We start from the raw sequence: 14,432 nt of genomic DNA, 5'->3' as shown, positions 1-14,432 counted from the left end.
CTGCTCCCAACCCTTTCCCCCAAGTCCACAAAGTCTATTGTATCATTCTTATCCCTTTGCATCCTCATAGCTTAGCTCCCACTTTTGTATGTTCTCACTCATATGTTTGGTTTTTCATTCCTGAGTTGCTTCACTTAGAATAATGGTCTCTAATTCCATCCAGTTTGCTGCAAATGCCATCCTTTTTAATTTCATCCTTTTCATGGCTAAGTAGTATTCATATATATATATATATATTTTCTTTCTTTATCCACTCATTGATGATCATTTGGGCTGCTTCTATATTTTTGCAAATGTGAACTGTGGTGCTGTAAACATGTACGTGCAAGTATCTTTTTTGTATAATGACTTATTTTCCTCTGGGTAGATACCCAGTAGTGGGATTGCTGGATCAAATGGTACATCTATTTTTAGATCTTTAAAGAATCTCCACACTGTTTGCCATAGTGGTTGTACGAGTTTACATGTGCACCAACAGTGTAAGTGTTCCCTTTTCAGCACATCCACACCAATGTCTAGTTTTTAAAAAATTTTTTGATTATGGCCATTCTTGCAGGAGATGGCATTGTATTGTGGTTTTGAATTTCGTTTCCCTGATAATTAGTGATGTTGAGCATTGTTTTCATATTGTTTGGCAATTTGTATGTTTTATCTTGAGAATTGTCTATTTGTGTCCTTAGCCCAACTTTTTGATGGGATTGTTTTGTTCTTGCTGATTTGAGGTTCTTGTAGATTCTGGGTATCAGTCCTTTGTCGGATGCATAGACTGAAGATCTTCTCCCACTCATGGGTTGTCCATCTACTCTGATGATATCTTTTATTGTGCAGAAGCTTTTTAGTTTAATTAAGTCCCATTTATTTTTTGTTGTTGTTGCATTTGCTTTTGGGTTCTTGGTCATGAAGTCTTTGCCTAAGCCAATGTCTACAAGATCACATTTTCTCACATTATCTTCCAGAATTTTAATAATTTCAGGTCTTAGGTTTAAGTCTTTGATCCAACTTGAGTTGCTTTTTCTATAAGGTTAGAGATGAGGTTCCAGTTTCATTCTTCTACATGTGGCTTGCCAATTTTCTCAGCACCATTTGTTGAAGAGGTGTCATTTCCCCACCTTTATGTTCTTGTTTGCTTTGTTGAAGATCAGTTGGCTGTAGTATTTCGTTTTATTTCTGGGTTCTCTATTCTGTTCCATTGGTCTATAGACTGATATATCATGACAGTACCAAGCTATGTTGGTGACTATGGCCTTATAGTATAGTTTGAAGTCTAGTAATGTGATGCTTCTGGTTTCATTCTTTTTTTCCCTAGTCTTGCTTGGGCTATGTGGGCTCTTTTTTGGTTCCATACACATTTTAGGATTGTTTAGGATTGTTGTTCTGTGAAGAATGATGGTGGTGTTTTGATGGGAATTACATTGAATTTGTCCATTGCTTTTGGCAATATGGTCATTTTCAACTATTGATTCTACCCACCCATGAGCATGGGATGCGTTTCAATTTGTGTCATGTATGATCTCTTTCAGCAGTGTTTTGTAGTTTTCCTCATAGAGGTCTTTCACCTCCTTGGTTAGGTATTCCTAAGTATTTTTATTTTGCAGCTATTGTAAATTGGGTTGAGCTCTTGATTTGAATCTCAGTTTGGTAGCTATTGCTGTATTAACAGAGCTACTGAGTTGTGTACATTAATTTTGTATTCTGAAACTTTGCTGAATTTGTTTACCAGTTCTAGGAGGTTTTTGGATGAGTCTTTAGGGTTTTCTAGGTAGACGATCATACTATCAGCAGACAGCGACAGCATACCTTCCTCTTTACTGATTTGGATGCCCTTTACTTTCTCTTGTCCGATTGCTCTGGCTAGGACTTCCAGAACTATATTGAATAGAAGTGGCAAAAATGGGCATCCTTGTCTTGTTCCAGTTTTCAGAGGGAATGCTTTCAACCTTTCCCCATTCAGAATGTTTGCTGTGGGTTTGTCATAGGTGGCTGTTATTACCTTACAGTATTGTCCCTTGTACGCTGATTTTGCTAAGGGTTTTAATCATAAAGGGATGGATTTTTGTCAAATGCTTTTTTCTGCAACTATTGAGATAACCATGTGACTTTTGCTTTTAATTCTGTTTATGTGATGTATCATATGTATTGACTTGTATATGTTAAACCATCCCCGCATCCCTGTTATGAAACCCACTTGATCATGACTTATCTTTTTGATATGCTGTTAGATTCTGTTAGCTAGTATTTTGCTTACAGTTTTTGCATGCATGTTCATCAGCAATACTGGTCTACAGTTCTGCTTGCTATACCCTTTCCTGGGTTTGGTATCAGGGCGATACTGGCTTCATAGAATGATTTAGGAAGGTTTCCCTCTCTCTTGTGGAAGTGTCAATTGGATTGATGCCAATTAATTCAACTGTGAATCCATCTGGTCCCAGACTTTTGTTAGCACCGTGTCCATCTTGCTGCTTGGTACTGGTCTCTCTTCAGAGTTTCTATTTCTTCTTAGTTTAATCTAGGAGCATTGTATATTTCCAGAAATTAATTCATCTCCTGTAGGTTTTCTACTTTACACGCATAAAGGTGATCATAGTAGTCACGAATAATCTTTTGTATTTCTGTGGTATCCGTTGTAATATCACCTGTTTCATTTCTAATTGAGCTCACTTGGGTATTCTCTTTTCTTGATTAACAGTCTATTTTACTTATTTTTTCAAAGAACCAACTTATTGTTTCATGTATCTTTTCTCTATTTTGTTTCAATTTCATTTAGTTCTCCACTGATCTTTGTTATTTCTTTTCTTCTGCTGGGTTTGGGTTTAGTTTGTTTTTGTTTCTCTAGTTCCTTGAAGTGTGACTTTAGATTGTCTGCTCTTTCAGACTTTTTGATGTAGGCATTAATAGTATGAACCCCATGCGATTCAGGAATTCCATTACTAAGGATGTATCCAATTTAAATGGGTATGTCAAAGAGATATCTGCACTCCCATGTTCATTGCAACATTACTCACAATAGCCAAGATATGGACTCAACCTAAGTATCCATCAATGGATGAAGAGATACAGAAAACAAGACATATCCACAGTGAAATGTAATTCAGCCTTTAAATAGAAGAAAATCTTGTTCATTTGTGTCAATGTTGTATATTGTGTTGTATATATCAAAATTATATAATTGTATATATTATACATGTGTACATGTGTATAATGTATATTATATACAAAATTATAATTACACATGTACTATATATGTGTTGTATATATCAAAATGGCTAAGTGGGTACGTTTTAAATGTCTCACCACAAAAATTGGTAAAATGTTCATTAGCTTAATCATTACAAATATACATATATCCAAATATCACATTATACCCCATAAAATATTTTAATATTTCAATTAAAAATTTTTGAAAATAATGCAATAACACAAAAGTAGAAAAATGATTATAGACCTTTTGATGTGGAACTGAAATCAAACACGGATATTCACCTATGATTTCTACATACATTTATAAATAGATGGTGTCTACTTCATTCTTTACTCTTTCAACATTTTGTAGACATAATTTGAGATTTTTAAGTTCTGTCTTCTTGAAATAGATTCGTCAATATTTAGCTTTTCTTCTTTCTTAATGATCTACAGGGATACATTTTTCTGTAACCACTTGTTTAGCTGCATCCTACACTTTTTTTTTTTTGCGATGGAGTCTCGCTCAGTCGCCCAGGTTGGAGTGGAGTGGCGCCATCTCGGCTCACTGCAAGCTCTGCCTCCTCGGTTCATGGCATTCTTCTGCCTCAGCCTCCCTGGTAGCTGGGACTACAGACGCCGCCAAACCACCCAGCTAATTTTGTTTTGTATTTTTAGTAGAGACGGGGTTTCACAGTGTTAGCCAGGATGGCCTCTATCTCCTGACCTCATGATCCACCCGCCTCGGCCTCCCAAAGTGCTGGGATTACAGGCATGAGCCATTGCACCTGGTCCATCCTACACATTTTATATCATGTTTATGTTATTGTTCTGTCAAAGGCCCACCTGTATTTGATTTTGGTGAGAATCCCATGTGCACTAGAAAAGAACATGACCTTTATTATTGTTGCAAGCATTGTTCCATATGTACAAGTTTTGTGGCCATTATGTTATATAAATCTTCTATAACTTTAGTAATTTGGAGGTTTATGTACTCTATCACATATTGCTGTGTTAACATATATACCATTAAATTGAGCAACAACTGGGCAAAAGGAAAAATCAAAAGAAAATCTCAAGACAAACAAAAAATACCATTACTAAAACTTATGAGATGCGCCAAATCTAGTACTAAAAGTTGATTGCAATGAATAGCTATATTAAAGAATTCAAATTAGCCAACTTCATACCTCAAGAAACTAGAAGCAGAAAAGCCTAAGTCCAAAGTTATCATAAAGAAATTAAAGTAGAAATGAGACTAGAAAAGCTAGAAAAATCAGCATAACTAAATTTTTTTTCAACTAAAAGGTGATAAAACTTAGCCTAAGAAAAAGAGTATCCTCAAATAACTCTCAAATGGCTAAAATAAGAAATAAGGAGACATTAGAACAAATGCCTCAAAATGAAATGGATTATAAAAGACTATTATGAAAATTATGCACTTATAGATTAGATTATCTACAAGAAATCAAACTTCTTGATTTATACAACCTACGAAAACTAAATCAAGAGGAAACAGGAAGCCTGAGCAGACCAATGACAAACAAGATTAAATTAGTAGACAAACACTTCCCAAAGACCAGAACCAAATGGCTTTGTGGATGAATTCTAAACACTCAAAGAAGAACTAACAGCAATCCTTCTTAAACTCTTTCAAAACCCAGAAGAATGACCCAAACTCATTTTATGAGGCCATGATACACTTATATCAAAGCCAAAGATAATCACAAGAAAATAAAACCACTGGTCAATATCACTGATAAACATAAGTGTAAAAATCTTCAACACAATAACAAACCAAATTCAATAGCCCATTAAAAAGATAATAAACCATGGCCAACTGAAACGTACCTCTGGGATGCAACAATGCTTCAACATAGGCAAATCCATCAGTGTGATATAACACATTAAGAGAATAAAAAAATTTGCAGCAAAAGCATTTGACAATTCATGTCAAAACTCTGAAAACAGGTATAGAAGGAACTTACTTCAACACAACATATCATATATGAAAAGCCCACAGTTAATAAAAAATGAAAATGTTTCTCCTATGATCTGGTACAAAGCAAGGATGTCCATTGTCACCACTTCTGTTTAACATGGTACTGAAAGTCCTAACCAAAGCAATTAGACAAAAAAGTATCAAAGTTAGAAAAATATTAAAATCATTTCTATTTGCAGATGATATGGCCTTAGGGTTTTTATATACAAGATTACACAAAAGACTATTTGAATAAACAAATTCAGTAAAGTTGTAGAACATAAAATAGCACACAAAAATCAGTGACATTTCTGCAAACAATGAGTTATTTGGAAGGAAAATAAGAAAGCAATCCCATTTAAAATAGCAAAAAAAAATATATTTAGGAATACTTAATCCAATGGGGCAACACATCTAAAATTAAGAGCATGGAACTCCCAGTGGAAATACTGAACATTAGAAGACAATGGAGGGACATCCTCATATTCATGAGGGAAAGCTTTTCTCAACCTACACATTGAAACCTCACCAAGTCTACTGTCAAGTGGGAGGATAAAAGAAAATCATTTTCAAACATACAAGGCCTCAAAAAAAATTCCTCCCACGTATTTTGTTTATAAACCTATTGAAAGATATGCTCCGCAATGCGGAAGTTCTAAAGTAGAAGACGTGGTACAGTCAAGAATCCAGAGGGTCCTGGTGAAGAGGCAGCATCCCAGGAGGACCTGGTGCAGCCCTGGGGCAAACAGTCTGGTTGGAAGCAGCAGAGCAGGGGCGGGAGGAGGGAGGGCCTGCGAAGATGACAGCGGGAATTCTAGAAGCAGTCACAATTTTAACAGGATATGTATCAGAAGGAAATACATATATGTACAGACAGATTAGTTTTCTTTCATATATACACATATACATGTATACACACACACACACGTATATATACACACAGATACATGTATCTCCAAGCTACTGGGGAGGCCGAGGTGGGAGGATTGCTTGAGACCAGGAGCTCAATCTCTTTCTTGACCCAGCTTGTCAAAGATTACCAACCCTCAAAACTCCTGTCCTGTCCCCACGCCAAAGTGATCACAACTCTGACTTCTGACATGGTGTTCTCTCAGTGTCGGTCTTCCGTCTATGCTCTTCAGACCTAAGTGCCTCTCAGAGCATGCTCAGGAGACTGCACCACACAGGCTGCTTATGCCCTTCAGTCCTCTTGTGCCCCAGCTTGCCCTCTGCATTTGCTCTTCTGCACATCACTGATGGCAACTAGTTTGGGGACCTTGTTCACCAAGTCAGGTTTTGTGAGGTGAAGTCAAGTTTTGTTCATAACCCTCTATGCTCTTCTGTTAATGGCTGGGACTCTGGAAATAAGCTCATTCTGATGGAAAGGCTGATAAGGAATCTGTTTTCTGTTCTTTTTAAAAATTCTTTTAATCTTCCCATTTTTATGTCTTTTCTCTTGAGTAATCTGGGATATACTGGTATTTGAAATACACACCTTTGTAACCAGGGCACAAGAATGATTTTGCTTGGATTGTTTGGTGGCCTCAGACACAGGGTTCAGAAGCATCTTTCAATGTCATTTATCTTTTTATCTGATCTTGAATTGCTTGTGTATTTGTTGTTTGTGCATGTTTATGTCCTTGTGCACTAATGGGTTCTTCTCGCTACAAAAAATCAGGGTCCCCTTCCTAAAAGGGTCCAGCTAGATACTAAAGGGTTTTAAACCAAAAATAAAATTCTAAGGCTCCCTTAACCATCTGAATAGGGCCCTCCTCTCAGCAAGGGCATTCCAAAGTTAACCTGAAAAACTAGTTCAGGCCATGATGGGAAGGAAGAGCTTGACGTGCCTCACAATACCCTCCCATCCCTTGTGGAATTACTGATAGAACAGATTCTTTAAGTCTGATAAACATTTACAATCTGTTCTCTCTGAAGCCTGCTTGCTGGAGACCTCATCTGCAAGATAAAGCCTTGGTCTCCACAACAAACCCTTACCATATCCAGACATCTCTTTCTACTGATAACAACTCTTATCAGCTAATTGCCAATCAGAAAATCTTTGAATCTGCCTCTGACTTAGAAACGCCCACTTCCAATTGTTCTGTGTTTCCATGTCAAACCACTGTACATTTTTACACATACTCACTGATGTCTTATGTCTCCCTAAAATATGTTACACCAAGTTGTGGCCCGGCCACCTTGGGCCCATGTTCTCAGCATCTCCTGAGGGCAGTTCCGTGGGCCATTGGTCACTCATGTTGACTCAGAATAAATCTCTTAAAATTTTACAGGGTTTGACTCTTTTCATCGACAGGTTAAAGTATATAATTTTATTTATATAATTTTCAATGAGTAGTAAAAATTAAACTGTAGTATTTAGGAATACTTATCCAGTAATGCAAGAAAAAGTCCAGGGAATAATTACTATGAAATTCATCTGGCAAAATAACTGATCAATATTCTTCACTGTCAAGGCCCAAAAAAAGAAATGTTATAAACTTCACTGAAATGTTGTGACTGAGAATTTCTCAGTCAAGGTTTATTAAGCCAACATTAGAGTATGCCTAGAAAGAAAAGAAGCCACAGACACACCTGTGGTCGTTTTTCCAAAGAGGTTTCTGGAACATTCAAGCATGTATCCATTTTCTCAAGGTGGGGGAAGGCATATAGGAAGACGGGCAGGTTGGTGGTAAGGTCACTGGTTGCATTTCTGTGAGACTTCAGTTAGTGCCCAGTCAATGTACATTTGACACAAGATAAGGTGAATGAATGATTTGTCTCATCTGGTCTTTGTTCTGCTCCTGGAAAGCAGCTTGTCATCAACATTATCAGTGTGGAATGGAGCAGAGTAATTTTAGGAGTTAGAAGTAGATCACAGACCTAAAGTTACAGTAGGCATGCTTTTACAGGAGGCCAAGAAAAAATTTACTTCTGAGTGATCTGTGGGGGCAGTCCCTTCACAGATGCCTGAGACTCTTACCTTTCCCCGGGATCTGGCTGATGGATAATGCTATTTAACAGTAGCAGCTCTGTATTGGGAAGAGGGTGTTTGAGTGACTGAGCCTCCAAGCTTAACCTTTACTTTTGCATAGAAGTTTAGGGGTCTTGAGAGTTTGAAATTTCCTTTACAAATTGCAGGAGACTAAGCAAAAATAAAAACTAAATTCAGTGTGGGGATCCTGAATGAGATCTTGGAAAAAGGAATTGTCATGAGTAGGAAAACTGGTGAAATGTAAATTTGCTCATTCTGATCATTGTTTTATGGCTATTGAAATGTCAAGAATAGGCCAGGCATGATGGCTCACACCTGCAGTCCCAGCACTTTCGGAGGCCGAGGTGGGTGGATCGTCACCCTGAGGTTAGGAGTTCAAGGCCAGCCTGGCCAATATGGTGAAATCCCATCTCTAAAAATACAAGAAAATAGCCAGGTGTGGTGGGGGCGGGGGGCGGGGGGGGGGGGGGTGCCTGTAATTCCAGCTACTTGGGAGGCTGTGGCAGGAGAATCACTTAAACCTGAGAGACGGAGGTTGCAGTGAGCTGAGATCATGCCATTGCACTCCAGCCTGGGCAGCAGGGGCCAAACTGTCTCAAAAGAAATGTCAGCATTACGAGAAATTGAGTGAGGGCTATGTTGGAAACTCATCGTGTTAATTTTGCCACATTTTTGCTTGTCTAAAGTAGTTCAAACGAAAGAGACATTTAGAATAATGCCTGTGTTTGCCCTGGGGCATGTGTGGTGATCTAAGCACAAGAGGGTTCTGGAGTGCTGGTTATGTTCTGTTGCCTGACGGGGTGCGGGGATGATTTCATGAATGGTTTCACAACTCTTGTCTTGAGATGATTTAGAATGAGTTTTGCATTGGCATTTCTAGGGTTATGTATTTCATAAGAAGACATTAACACTGATTTATAATGTGATTTTCTTAGAAGCCCTGCTGTTGCCTGTGTCATTAAGTGCTGATTCAATTTACTCCCTAAAATTACAAAGTAGCTGGAATTAAATATCCCCAAGCAAAGACTTCTTTCCCCTATGTTGTAGGCCTTTCAAAACTTTTCCCTTTACGTTTTACCAAATCAAATGAGGGATGTTAATTAAAAGCTGTTAACTTCTACTATATCTATAATTACAGAAATATACATGGAGAAGAAAACTTTTTGGCAAATTATTTGGCAATAAACGATCATAGATTCAAGGTTTTTATACAATTCATTTTTTTTCCAATTGATTCTGGAGGGACTGCAGAGTACAAATGAGGCATAGCATGTAAAGCACCAAGACAACGAAATAGCTGCTAAAATGCAGAAAATGTTTAATAGCAAATAGAAAAATGTCACCATCAGTGCATCCGAGGTACCTATATTATTCATTTTTGTTTTGTATTTTGTGTTCTCCTAATGATGCATGCAGTTTTAAAGAATCAAGAACGCATGGTGTTGTTGCAGGAGGATGTCATGTCACTAACCGGCCACCAGGTGGCAGGAGGACGAGGTCACGGTGTCCCATAGTCGCACCTGCAGGATGCCTAATCGACTCTACAGATAATCACTTGGGACTGTGTGTTCATGTCTCGATTTCTCCTTCCTGTACGGATAGATCGGCCAAGGGAAAGCGGGGCGGTATCTAACCCGGATGCAATCGCAAATGTCTGAGTGCAGTGCCTGAGGTAGAATCTATTCAACCAATCAAGAAACTCCTGATGAGAGCTTTGCCCAGAGAACCCACAGAAGACGGCCTGGCTGGATCACGAAGGCAGAGGCCCCATCGCCTGAAGGAGCAACAGTTACAGGCTTGGAAACGGCTGCCCTAAGAAGCCTCTCATTCTTCAGCTATGATCGACTAAGCAAGATCGTCAACTATGGCACAGAGAGGTTCGGAAACATGCTCAGGGCACACAGCCCAGAGATAAATAGGCCAATATTCAGACTCCAGTGGGTTCAGCTCCAAGCATATGGCCTTATGACTCTGAAATTGCCTTTGAAATTGGGAGATGGGGTGGAAATGTTTTAAAAAGTTAAATATTCATGAGGGAAAAACCTTATAAAAAGCTATTCAACACCTGAACAGTCTGACTGGACATACACGCCCGTATCACACAGTATTTTAGTGAAATCTGTGGACACCAAGAGGAGACGCACGAACTACAACTAGTACACTCAGAGCAGGGACATTTTTCCACACTAAACGGGAAGCCATCACCAGAGAAGCCACCACAAAGCCAAGATTACAGACGGAATGTTTTGGGAGTACGGTGGACTAACTTCCAAACATAAATCATTTGCACTTTGAAATGAAGTGACAGAATGTCACCTTATAACACAAAATCATGCCACGTTATACAAGGAACTCCACACCGTGAGGAATTCACTACAACTTTTAATTGTCCAGAGACAAATTTATTGAAATAAAGCTACTGAACATCTATTACATGCTACAAATTATATGCATTGGAAAAGCATAAATATGACACTTTGTTCATAAAGGAATAAGTTTGTAGTAACGACAGCAGTTGATGTTATTTTGTCCTTGTTTTTCCACACAATTCTAGTTAACATATTGAGTGCCTACTGTTTTCTGGGCACCATGCTGGACACACATCACGAATTATCTGACAAACACGTTGTGCTAAATTCATAAATTCAGTGCAAACGAGGGGGAGTCCTGAAGGTTGTCCTCCATCCAGACAGCTCCACTAGCTTGTTAACTACTTAGCTGTTCTCCCAGAGGAGTCTCTTCTCTCACACTTTTGAAAGGACCACCCTGATCTTTACTCAGAAGCTCTCATTGATTCTAACTGCACTGAGAAGATACAAACCATCCAAAGGAACTGAGTTGTAACACATGTGCTCTGCCTGAGCCCTGCTGTTGTCAGTGTACTTGGCCATGCTCTTACAAAAGGTCAGTCTGTTTCTGTGCTTTCGGCCACTCTCAAAGGCCATCTTTCTGAAAGTTTCCTCCATTTCTCATGTATCAATTTTCTTTTTGTACTGAATTATTCCTTTGAACGTTATACTCAGTATCACAATGACAGCAACATTAACACATTGGTATCACATGTTCTTCTAGTTATAATCCACTTCCTTTACAAAAAAAACTAAAACTTTATACTCAACTTACTTTATCTACTTCCTCTCCCTTTATTTTACCCCGAATTATCTCTAAGCATATCTCCATTACAAATTGTCCAAGTTACAAATAACCTTCATGTTGCTAAATACCATAACCAATCTCATTTCAACCATAAACCGTACTTGTTGCAGTTGCCGACACTATCTTTTAAACACTTTGTCTTCGATTTTCTTACCTCATAAAACCCTCTTTTCTAATTTTTCATGTGACACCAGCTGCCTCAGATCTGTCTCAAGCTTTAAGAAAATTCTTTAAAAAACCTATGTGCTTAAACACTTCGTACTCTGAGGATTATTAAATGTATACCTATGTTCAGAGCTCTGATCTGAACTACAATTGACTTTACATATAGCTTCAATATATTTATGTATTTATTTTGAGACAAGGTCTCACTCTGCCACTCAGGCTGGAGCACAGTGATGCCATCATGGCTCACTGCAGCCTCAACTTCTCAGCCTCCAGTGATCCTCCCACCTCAGCCTCCTAAGTAGCTGGGACTACAGGTGGGTGCCACCACACCCAACTAATACTTGTATTTCTGGTAGAGATGGGGTTTTGCTAATGTTGGCAGGCTGGTCTCCAAACTCCTGAGCTCAAGCAATTCACCCTCCTTGGCCTCCCTACAGTGCTGGGATTACAGGTGTGAGTCAGTGCACCCGGCCTAGCTTCAATACCTCACAGATAATTCCAAATTATCTTGACAAGTGATTTCTTGACTTCTGCCACAGGCCACTGTAGTTTTCCAAATCTCAAAAATTCCATTTTTTATTCACTTGGGCCCAAACCAGTAAGTTATCCTTCACTCTACATCTGTTGCTGACATACGCCAAATCCATGAGCTAAATCCTTACTGGTGTCCACCCTACCCAAGCCATCCTTGTTTCTCATCTTTGAAACCTCCCGAATTGTTTTCCTGTATCCATGTTTCCCTTTGTTCTATTTTCCTGCACCACAGGCACAGTGATGCTTTTAGACACGTGTCTGTTATCACATAACACCCACATGGAAAACTCCAAGGACTTCCCACCCCACTCAACCAAATTCAGAATGCCTTAAGGGCTGTTGTTGAATCACACAACTTGGAAAAGTGAAGTTTCTGGCCATGGATGTTAACGAACCTGGTGTCCCGTTAATGCTCTATCAAGGAAAGTGGCAGCCGTGTTCTTTGATGCTAAGTACTAGAGTCTATTCCCTGTGCGTAGCTGCGTCATGTTGAGCCTCCACCCATTCATCCTCAGTTCTGTGCAATTCACTAGCATTTTTTGTGGCCAAGTATTTGACAGCTGCTGTCTGTACTCAAGAGGGTCAGAGATCCAAAGATAATATTAGAGCTTACAGTTACTTGGTGTCAATACTATAATGAGAAACACGACTAAAGTGTGTGCTTTATCTTCTTTGCCACTTGTGTATTGGCATTCTTTCACTCTATTGCTACAAAACTAATCACAGAATTTCACTGTAAACATTTGATAGCTTTTGTAGGTTTTTCTTTCATTGTGTGTTGTTTAAACATGAACAAATATTGTGAAGGAGGATCTAGTTCAGAGTGAACGGTTGCCGTGAACTCTAGTATCTGGGGTTTTTCTTCCCTAGAGAAAACAAACAATTATTTAACTGAATAAACCATTCTTGGTACTTCACTGAAAGGTCTCTGCAGAACAGAACATCTTTTTCCCTTGCTCCTCTGAGGAGCGAGAATCCAGACAGGGTGAATCATCCTAGTTGCCAATAGTAAGTAGACGTTGACAGCTGACCCAATAATCTCCAGGGAAACAGGGCACACGGAGGAAGGTCTTCGGAGCCTCACCCTCCTGGCAGTGACTCTCTAAGCATCACTTGTGACTTTCTGAGCAGATGAGGAACCTGCAAGCACCTTTTTAAATGCCCCGTGACGTCCTTGTTTGAGGCTGTAGGTGAGAGGGTTGAGCACGGGGGTGACAGTGGAATCGAGGCTGACACGACCTCGTCCTGCTCGGGGTGTGGAACGATGGGGGCAGCACGTGTGTGTGGAAGGCAGCTCCATGGAAGATGCTGACCACAGTCAAGTGGGAGGAACGGGTGGTGAAGGCCTTTCTGCGACCTTCAGCAGAGCGCACCCGGTGGACGGTTAACGAAACGAGGGAGTAGGAGGTGGAGACGATCGAGATGGGGATGAGCAACATGAGGACACAGCAGATGCACAGAGTTTCATACAAGGACATGTCTGCACAGGCCAGTTTGAGAACCGCCGGGATCTCACAAGAAAAATGGTTGATACTGCAGGAGCCATAGTACGGTCAGTCACGGTGATGGGAGTGAGCAGAAAGCCAGCAAGGGAGCCACCAAACCAGGCACCAGCAGCCAGCAAGAGACACATCTTGCAGTCCGGTCCATCAGGACTGGGTATCTCAGGGCTACAGACAGCCACGGAGCGGTCACAGGCCGTGAGGCCCAGTAGGAAGAACTCAGAACAGATCTGCCACGTAGCAGAAGATCTGGATGCCACAGGCCACAAAGGAAATGGTTCTGTTTCTAGGAACCTTGTCCACCAGCAGCTCTGGGGCAGTGGTGCCGATGTAAAGGGTGTCCATGAGGGGCAGCCGGCTGAGCGGAAAGCACATGGGGGTGTGGAGGCGACAGTCCACCCGAATCAAGAATCATGACCAACTTTGCAGCTGCAGCCACTGCGAAAACAGCCAAGATCCCTGAATCCGATCCCCGTAGGCTCACCCTTCGCCAGAAGCCCCAGGACTGTGAAGTCAGAGGATGACGCGTTCGTCGTTGTGGCCCCACGAGCGTCCCAGGGCAGCGGGAAGACAAGGCCCAGGGAGGAGGCAAGAACATGTTCAAGATGGGAAAGGTCTGCAGTGGAGGTGACACTTCTGAGGGTACTGTCAGGATGAAGCTTCCAGGACAGAGGCTAGAAAAGAACAAGCAGACCAACACGTGCATCATAAAGCAGAAACCCTGGCGGCATTTCCCTGTCAGACCTGCTGCTTCTGTATTGTGTCTGTTCATCGTGCTGCTGGAGGTTACCATAACCGCCTGATACAGTTGCTGTGCCACACCAAGAACGGGGTTTTAACCGTGTCTGTTCCGTCCATGCTGCATTTCTCGTCTCCAGGACATTATCTAGCCCTTAGTAGGGTTAAGTAACTGCTAGTTGGA

The 14,432-nt window shown here is 40.3% G+C and overlaps 1 pseudogene; it reads right to left on the bottom strand.

Annotated features, from left to right (window-relative positions):
- Positions 1-13,110: 13,110 nt before the first annotated feature.
- Positions 13,111-14,184, bottom strand: LOC113224294 (annotated as a pseudogene).
- Positions 14,185-14,432: the final 248 nt, after the last annotated feature.

This window comes from Piliocolobus tephrosceles, unplaced genomic scaffold (genome assembly GCF_002776525.5).
Source record: "Piliocolobus tephrosceles isolate RC106 unplaced genomic scaffold, ASM277652v3 unscaffolded_44315, whole genome shotgun sequence".
In the NCBI taxonomy this organism is placed as follows: domain Eukaryota; kingdom Metazoa; phylum Chordata; class Mammalia; order Primates; family Cercopithecidae; genus Piliocolobus; species Piliocolobus tephrosceles.
This window is presented reverse-complemented; position numbering and strand designations above follow the sequence as displayed.